The following is an 8,902-nucleotide window of genomic DNA, read 5'->3' on the forward strand; positions in this document are numbered from 1 at the left end:
CAATATGCGAAAGTTGCTTTGCACATTATTATTTTATTATATTATTTTAAATAGATTTATCATGGATCGTTTTCACATTATCGGCATACATACATTTATCGAAGGCTGATCGCACCGAATCTATCGCTTGCAGAAAGTTGGCAGCACTGTTGATAATTTTTGGCCGTTAAAAAAGCCAGATTTTAAAAAATTAATATAAAAAAACACTGTAGAAAATGAAAAAGTATTGCTAAGCATAAATGCACACAAAATACAAAGACAAAATTATGATAAAAGTGTTTTTCTTTACTTAAAATAATTGCTAAACATAGCTTAATTGGTTACAGTGGTTGGCAACTACAGTTTCTTTCAATTGGCAACGCGCGCACTTGCTATTCAACTGTAATTAGTTTTGTTTGCAAAAAGTGTGCTGCAAAAGAGCGATAAATTAATAATATGTCAAGAGTAGTGATGTGAAAGATCTACTCCTAATATGCTAAAGCACAACATGGCAGATGATAATTCCAACAAAACAGAACAGAACTGAACAAAACAAAACAAAGCAACTGCAGATGACAGCGACAGTTTTGCTCGTCTGACAAATTTTCTAGCTTTAGCATCAACATGCGGGTTGTGCCTTAACCAGATCCCAGATCCAGTCGGTGATAATGCTGCACTGCAATGGTCGAGTCGAAAGCAAAAGCAAAAGCAAAATTCCAGTCGAGATTAGTGAAACTCCTCTTTGGGTTGTCATGGGTTGTGAAAGTCAGAAAGGGAAAGAGGTTAGAGGTAAGAGGAAAACAGAAAAGAGCTGCTGTGACAAAGGCCAGACAAAAGATGATTATCCCATTTTGTTTTGTGTAGTTCTTAATTTTTCATCTGATTTATGTCTATAAAAGTAAGTAGAGCCTACTACCATTTCTACTACTAATGCTCCTACTAATAATACTGTTATTACTTAACTGCTACTAATTCTGCTTCTACTTTATTATTATTAATGCTGCTATTCTTCTATGACTTCTATTTTCATATTTAACGTCAGCAGAAGCATTCGGTAAATGCCAATTATAATGACAACAAACATTGAAAATTAACAAATGAAAAATTTACTAAATTAGTTAAAAATAATTAATTAAGCAATTAATTTTAAACAAAAATGTGATTAATACATCAACTTTAATTGTCGGTTTATTTATTAATGAAAGCTGACAGAAAATTGTAAAATTAAGTAAAAATTTATTGATTTATTGTGCTAATTAAGCATGTGAAATTAAGGGGAGAAAAAGCAAGAAGAAGAGAGAGAAAGAGTGAGAGAGAAAGAGTGAATTGACGGTTAATTAATTTCCACTTGGTCTAAGCATATTCTGATTAAGAACATAAAATTTCAATTAGAAAATCGCAGTGAATGTTAAATCCAATGGAAGACATATAAATGCAAATGTTACGTTAGCTATTAACCCCCCCTCCCCCACCATCAGCCCCACCATCTGCTATTTGAGCCCCGGTACAACCTTAAAATGGGAATTCAATGGGAACAAAAGCAGCAAAAGGCAAAGTAAAAGTTAAATCTCGTCAACTAAAACGAGAGAAATTTGTGCGGCTTCATAGTCAATCTTATATACACAATGTTGTTGCTGTTGTTGTTGTTGCTGTTGTTGTTGTTGTTGCAACTGCAACCAAGCCAAAAAGCTGAAATTGAGCTGGAGTTGGAGCTGAAGCTGAAGCTGAAGCTGTTGCTGTTGCCTGACTCTCTGAGCCTGGCCAGAGACTCAATTAATTTAAGGGATTTTCAAAACTAACACTGGCATTTGTGCATAGCGACTCCTGGTTTTAGCTTTTGGCTTTAGCTTTAGTTTTGACTTTGGCTTTGGCTTTGCCATTTTGGCATTTGGCGGTCTTCGCACAGATTTTCGGCCCGAGACCAAAAATTTAATTAAACTACAAAATTTGAGAGTCAACAGAATCAGAGTCGGAGAAACAGAGAAAGAGAGAAAGAGAAAGAGAGAGAGTGGTAGAGTGAGAGTTAACTGGCAACTTCAACTGAAAATGCAACTATAGCTTCTGCTTTTCAGACTCAACTTTGCTTTGGCTGTGTGTTGGCATCTAAATATTATTTTACACGACGCTTTAACTGCAACTTTTGCATGCCTCATAATAATCATAATAATGCCACGAGCAACAACTGTTTCATTAAAAGAAAAATAAACCAGGCAAGCGAGATTCTCGCACAGTTTCCTACATGAGAGAGGAGGGTGCAGAGCAGGGGAAAAGAGGGGGTGGTGTGTCTCAGCGTATGTTGTTTTATGCGTATGATATTTTGCCAGGCAAAAGTTATAAGGCAAAAGAAGCGAACAAGAAAAAGGATAATTTCTTTCTCATTCCTTTCCCCTCTATTGTTGTTGCTGGCAGCGCTTGGGGGCGTCAAGAGCGCAAGAGAGAGTGAGAGAGAGGGAGTGACGCAGGGGGCGGGGTCTTGCTCTTTTAGTTAAATGTTTGAAAAGAAAAATTAAAAAGTTTTTACAACAGCATGCGCGAGCTGTTGCTGCTTCATCTTCATAATATGCGCTTGTTGTTGTTGCTGCTCTTGTTGTTGTTGTTGCTGCTGTTGTTGCAAGCGGGGCAAGTGCAAGTGAAAGAAGTTAAGCGGCCAAGCCAAGCCAAGCCCAAAGATTACGTCGCTACGTAAAAACAGCAGCAACACCAAAGACATGTTCCACATGCGGTTTAATCTTGACGAAAAACAGCTCCCGGCATGCTCCTCCTCCCCACACCCCCCCTCCTCTTGCCTCTTGACGACTGCCACCAGCTGTGTGGCATGCCACCACATAAAAAGTCTTCATCTCAGTGTCTCTCGGCTGCAGGTGTAGATATATGTACATAAGTCTGATAAGTGCTATAAATCTTAAATAACATCATAAACAATTTACAACTAAACATTGTCAACTTTTCTATGAATTGTCAGTCGATATTACAGTGAATACTCCCTTATATTTAATGCATGTACAGTAAATACTTCATTATATTGAGCACAATCAATTTAATAGAAAATCTAATTTATTTTGATAGTCAAAAGTGTATTGCTGAGTAATTTTGATAAGGAAAAGCTTTTCATACCTGGAAACTTGCTAACAGAATTTTTTTTAAATGATCGCAACCGTTTTTCTATTTGTAAATTAATAAACGTAATAGAAATTAATATTTTTGAAGATATTTTTTTGTCGAATATTATACTGTTTTGCATACAAAATCAATTGCAAGATCAGCTCATGGTTAACACCACCTTTAGAAAGTTTGAAGACAATCTGATAATGTTACAAGTCAAAATATTTGGTAATTTGATAAACTGAATCTTTGTTTCATATTGAATACATTTTTAATCTTCCATCGAATCGAAGACTCTTCTTTGAATCATTAAAATCTACATTAAACTTTTGCTAATTGTTTTTATTTGACTGCATGTTAATAAAATTGGAAAAGATTTGAGCTAGTTTATGCCTGTTTGAACCTATTTATTTATTTGCACATTTATAAGGCATTGACATATATTCTTCCAGCTGTTTTAGACCTGCTTTGCGTAGACTTTTCTATTACTCTCGCTTTGTCGACGACTTCTCACCTTTCCATATGCGGTAAACAGTGCAAAGTGCGAAGAACTGACTAAATGGGAAAAAAACAAGAAAAATTAGAAGAAAACAAAGAGTAAAATAAGAGATGGAGGGGGTGAGAAAGAAGAAAGTAAACTTGTAGCAAGTTTTCTATTTCTTTTCGTTTGGTTTTCTTTTTTTTTTTTTTTTTTTAAATTTTTGTACATTTTTAGTCAGCTGCCTCGACTGTTGGCTGAGTTGACTGCCATGTCTTGTTCTTGTCTCGGCATGTGTACACACGCCATCCAGATCCGGATGCGCCCGTTGTCATTCCCGTGCCAGCTCCTGTCCCAATTTCAGGACCTGTTCCTCTTTCTGTTCCTGCTGTTGCAGTGCTTCTCTCTTTTTCTCTTACTCGCAACTTTTGCTAGTGCGGCGACATCTGCCAATGTTTTGAACATTGCAATACACACAAACGAAGAGCAAGAAAGAGAGAGAGAGGGGGAGAGAGAGAGGGAGCCAAGTGTCTTTGCTGAGTGTGTCGCACACGCAAAAGGACAAACTCCTTGGCAAAATAATGAAAAAGTAACTGAAAGTCGTATTTGTATTTTCCTTCAGCATTTTCTCCAGCTCCTGTCTGTTGGTCTGTGTATATGGTGACGTTACCGTCTTCCATTCTGCTCCACCATCTCAGTTGCCTCAAAGTCGAACTCTTCCATCATGTAAGGCGAGGCGAAAGTCGAAGGCAGCCTGTGGAAATTGGTGCGAGTAATTGGTTTGTTAGAACAAAACTTATAGCAAGGCAAATGGCATCGCCACCCAACAACAGCAACAACAACAGCAGCTGAAGCTGAAGCTGAAGCTGAAGCTGAAGCTGGACATGGGGAAAACTTTTGGGAGACTCACCTGAGCAGAAGGTAACCAGGGAGTGTGGAGGGAACGGGAACGGGAGGAAAGACTGACTACGGCAACAACCTAATAATAATCTGCATGTGCATGCCAGCCGAAAACTTAAAAGCATGTCACAGAGTTTTCAGCTTACAGATTTCGATGCTGCACAACTTTGTAAGCACACACACACACACACACACACACACATACATTGGCATTTACATTCAATGGGAATTTTGGCTTGGACCTTAACTTGGGCAAGACACCGAAGAGATACACGTGTAGCATGTCAGTAACATGTACACTGAAAAAAAAAAACAATCATTAATTCAAGTTAAAAATTCGTAATTTTTTAAGTATTTTTATTTACCATTTTATTGTTAAATTAAAACAATAAGCGCATAAATTGCCAACGACTCAACATTCAAAGCGACAAAAAAGTCCAAAATATTTAAACTTAAAAAAAAGAAATCTCACAGAACCCCAAAAATCATAATAAAATACTTTGTACCTTGTTTAAAAACATACGGAATTAACATACTCCTAACACCGTATTAGATGGATTTTATACTGGAATCTCGAATATTTTTTTCTGTGTAGAAGCTTCCCCTGCTTCTTTCTACTCTGCTCACCGTCTTCAGTCATGGATTCAGTTTTCCAGTTCAGGCACAAAGGTTAAAAAGCAATTTTTCGAAATGTCAGCGCACAAAATTTCATTACAAATTTTTATTTGCCTTTTGAGTTTTTGCGCACTTTTTGGCCAATGTGCACGTGTGTGTGTGTGTGTGTGTGTGTGTGTTTGTTTGTGTGTGTGTGTGTGTGTGGCAGCCATTGTTGTTAGTCTTGCTGTGTGACCAGTGAACAATAACAACAACGATCAGCTCGAAGCATAAAGCAACAGCAACAACAACAACATAAGGAATAACAGCTTCTTGTTGTTGTTTGTTTGATTGTTGTTGTTGCTGTTGCTGTTGTTTGTTTGCTTGTTGTTACTGTTATTGTTGTCGTTATTATGCTCAGCCCAAATTTCTATTTCCGTTTCTACTTTGCTCAAGTTGTCCTGTTATATATTCGCATATTTATGTGTGTGTGTACCAATAAACGTCACTTGGCAACAGTGTTGTTAAACGTTCAATTTCTTGTTGCTAGCAGAATTCGTGAAGCAATTGAAATGTCAATTAACACAAATAACCTATGTTATTTGATATAGGTATTAAATTTTAAACAGATATTAAAATGTAATTAAGATTTATGCATTTTTAATAAATGTGAATTGTATGTCAATTGAATATTTATGTTTTATGACAATACTGATCGCTTTAACTATAATTACACTAGTCATCAAAATTAATAATATCTATAACGATTTTATTTTGGCAGTTCTATATATACAGCGTTTTTCAAGAATTTTAATAACTAAAAAAGTCGTAAAAATCAAAAAAAAAAAAAAAAAAAATCTCAAGCTATTGACTTTAGTTAAAAATTTTCAATTAATATCGAAGAAATATTCATTAACATCCAGAAATGGCAAAGTATAGTATTTTTCAATGGTATACAGCGTTTTTCAAGAATTTTAAAAATTAAAAAAGTCGTAAAAATCAAAAAAAAAAAATCTCAAGCTATTGACTTAAGTAAAAAATTTTCAATTAATATCGAAGATATATTCATTAACTTCCAGAAATGGCAAAGTATAATATTTTTTAATTGTGTTGTGACATCCTCGAGTAATGATAAAAAATGCAAGCTAAATATTTAAAAAAAAAAAAAAAAAGTCTTAAGCTGAAATCCTACTGTACAAAACTCAAAATATTTGCATTTACTGCATAGTTGAAAAACTTTGAAATATGTGCAACTGTGATAAGCCAATTTATTAATCAGTTGACGAGCACTCATTTTTCATGGCGTTTCGAATAATATTTTAGTCTCGGGCCAAATGAAATGCAAAGCCCTCTTTTGCCTGGGCAACCACAAGCATAACATCTAATTTATTATTATTAATAACAATAATACGCATATGCATATGCAAAGTACTCGAGCGCACAATAATAGGAACGAAGGGAGCCGAGGAGAGTGAGGCAACCGGGCAGATGGCCAACAGGACCAATAGATGTGGCCATAACATCCTTCAGCGCTGACTGCAGTCGAAATCAACGTTTAAAAAGGATTTGCCTTGCTAAATATTTTCAAAAGCCTTAAGCTATTCAAAAATTACATCACTCGAGTAAATATGAGAGACTTGAGAGACGACTTCAACGAGGAAAAAAGGGAGGGAGGGTAAAAGGACGAGGATGCCGGAGCCACGGAGGACGAAATGAGAATCGAGGACACAACGCCGGACGAAGAGGGCCTGAAGATGCCTGCGAGTGCTGGCAACTGGGCAGCCGCAGACCCACGATTAATGGCAACGAAGAATGTAATGTAGCGAATATGCGAGTTGCCGTACTGATTTCAAATGTATGTACAACTTGCTCCTCTAAGTGTGTGTGTGTGTCTGTGTGTGTGTGTGTGTGGGCGGCAAACAAAACAAAGGCCCCAAGTTGTTATCCGCCAGCAGAAGCAAAACAAACGAGAAATGCTATAGTCTTAATCCCAACTATAAGATACCCGTTACATACTTTTAGGCGCTTAAATTTTTTAACAACTTTAAACAGCCATTACTGCCGTTCTATTTGACCGAGCTCGTTGCGAGTAAGTAGTATGATAGTTAATAATGATAGTTAACTTAAACTACCAAAGATAACGTTATATCTTAAAAATTGTGGTTCTGGTGGTTTATGATATGCGGAAGCGGAACAATTCAAAACAAACTTGATTTGCTTGGAATTTATAGATAATAAATATAAAGTCTCTGGGAACTAGGCGCTCACACAGACGGAAAGATAGACAGACATGTCTATATCGTCGCAGCTGCTTATGCAGATTAAGAATATATATTAGATTCGTAATCTACGATGAATTCTTAGAAGAATTGCCCAAGAAACCATATGTCTAAAATCAATAACGAGCTTCCGCTTTTTTTGAGGAAGGTTTTTCTTACTCCATACAAATTGACCCACTCTAATATATATAGGGTCGAAGATGCGTTCTTCCCTTGTTACATACCCTTTACGTGTTTTTAAATAACGGGTATAACAACACATCACAGCCTCAGTATCATTCTCCGTCTGCTTCTCCGTCTCCTTCTCCGTCTCAATCTCAGCGGGAGCGAGCGGTTCAATGTTCGACCGCTGCCGCCTTCCATGCGCTTGATTTAACCATGCATTGGGCCAGCATCTGGCCAGACCAGGCCAAAACTAAAGCCGGAGATGTTGATGTTGACGGAGACGGAGAAGACGGAGACGGAGACCCCACGATGCCAGTGTACTCTCCAACATTCATACATACAGACATTCAGACATAGATATGTATGTATATGGCGGAAGGAAGTGGAAACTGAAGGAATTGGGGTAAAACTGCGGTCGCCTGGCCCGAGTACGGTGCTCGACATCATCGAGAAATGAAAACAACTCAAGCGAAAATACAATCATATTTTTATTGCCGGCTGGTTGGCTGCATGTCGAGGGCAACTGTGAAGAGAGCCCAAAGAGCGATTGAATGCGACAGATATAGCGAGAACTAGAGAAACAGTGCGAGAGAGAGAGAGAGAGAGGGGTCGTCAAACAATTCTCGTTTGCTCGCTCGTTTAGTCGATTGTTCTTGGAGGCGTTTTTCTTAATAGTAGCAACAAGAACAAACGACAACAGCAATAACAGTCACTGCGCCGCCGAGTGAAATGAATTAAAACTGAATCAAAACATCTGGACGCACGACCATGAGACAACATAAACAGCAAACCAAACCGGACGAGCAACAAAAAGGACACTTGTTTCCCCTCCCCTCCCTCACTTCAAAACATCTCTTTCCATTCGCACTATTTACTTTGAGTGAGGCCGAGAGACGTTGACAATGTGAAAAACTGGGAAACTCTAAGCAAGCAATGCAGAAAACGATACACTTTTCAATTATACCATAAATAAGGCAAAACAATGCCAAAAAAAAAAATAACCATCTTGAATGAGTGTTTACTGTTTATGCACGGTATGACATTGCAAAGTTACAAACTTATCAGACTGTTGATTCAATGATTAATGAACATGCTCAAATAATATCGTTCAACTCGTAGTCTTGTCTTTGCTACGTGCTCAGCTCATCAGGATGACGTGAATGAATCCCTAACCCACTGTCCAGCTAACCAATTAGTGACCAAACACCTTTTATTCTTTTATAGCTACTAATCTAGTTTCTTATATTCCTTAAGTTCTTGTGCCTGAGTTCCTGGAATTACAAGCACTTTAAGGATTTCTGGATCAAGAGACTAAATTTAGCTCGAAAAATAAGTAAATATTTACAATGTAATCCCAATGTCTGAATTACGAGTTTGATATTATAAAAAACTTGAATAAATTAAG

Source organism: Drosophila innubila, chromosome X (assembly GCF_004354385.1).
Source record: "Drosophila innubila isolate TH190305 chromosome X, UK_Dinn_1.0, whole genome shotgun sequence".
In the NCBI taxonomy this organism is placed as follows: domain Eukaryota; kingdom Metazoa; phylum Arthropoda; class Insecta; order Diptera; family Drosophilidae; genus Drosophila; species Drosophila innubila.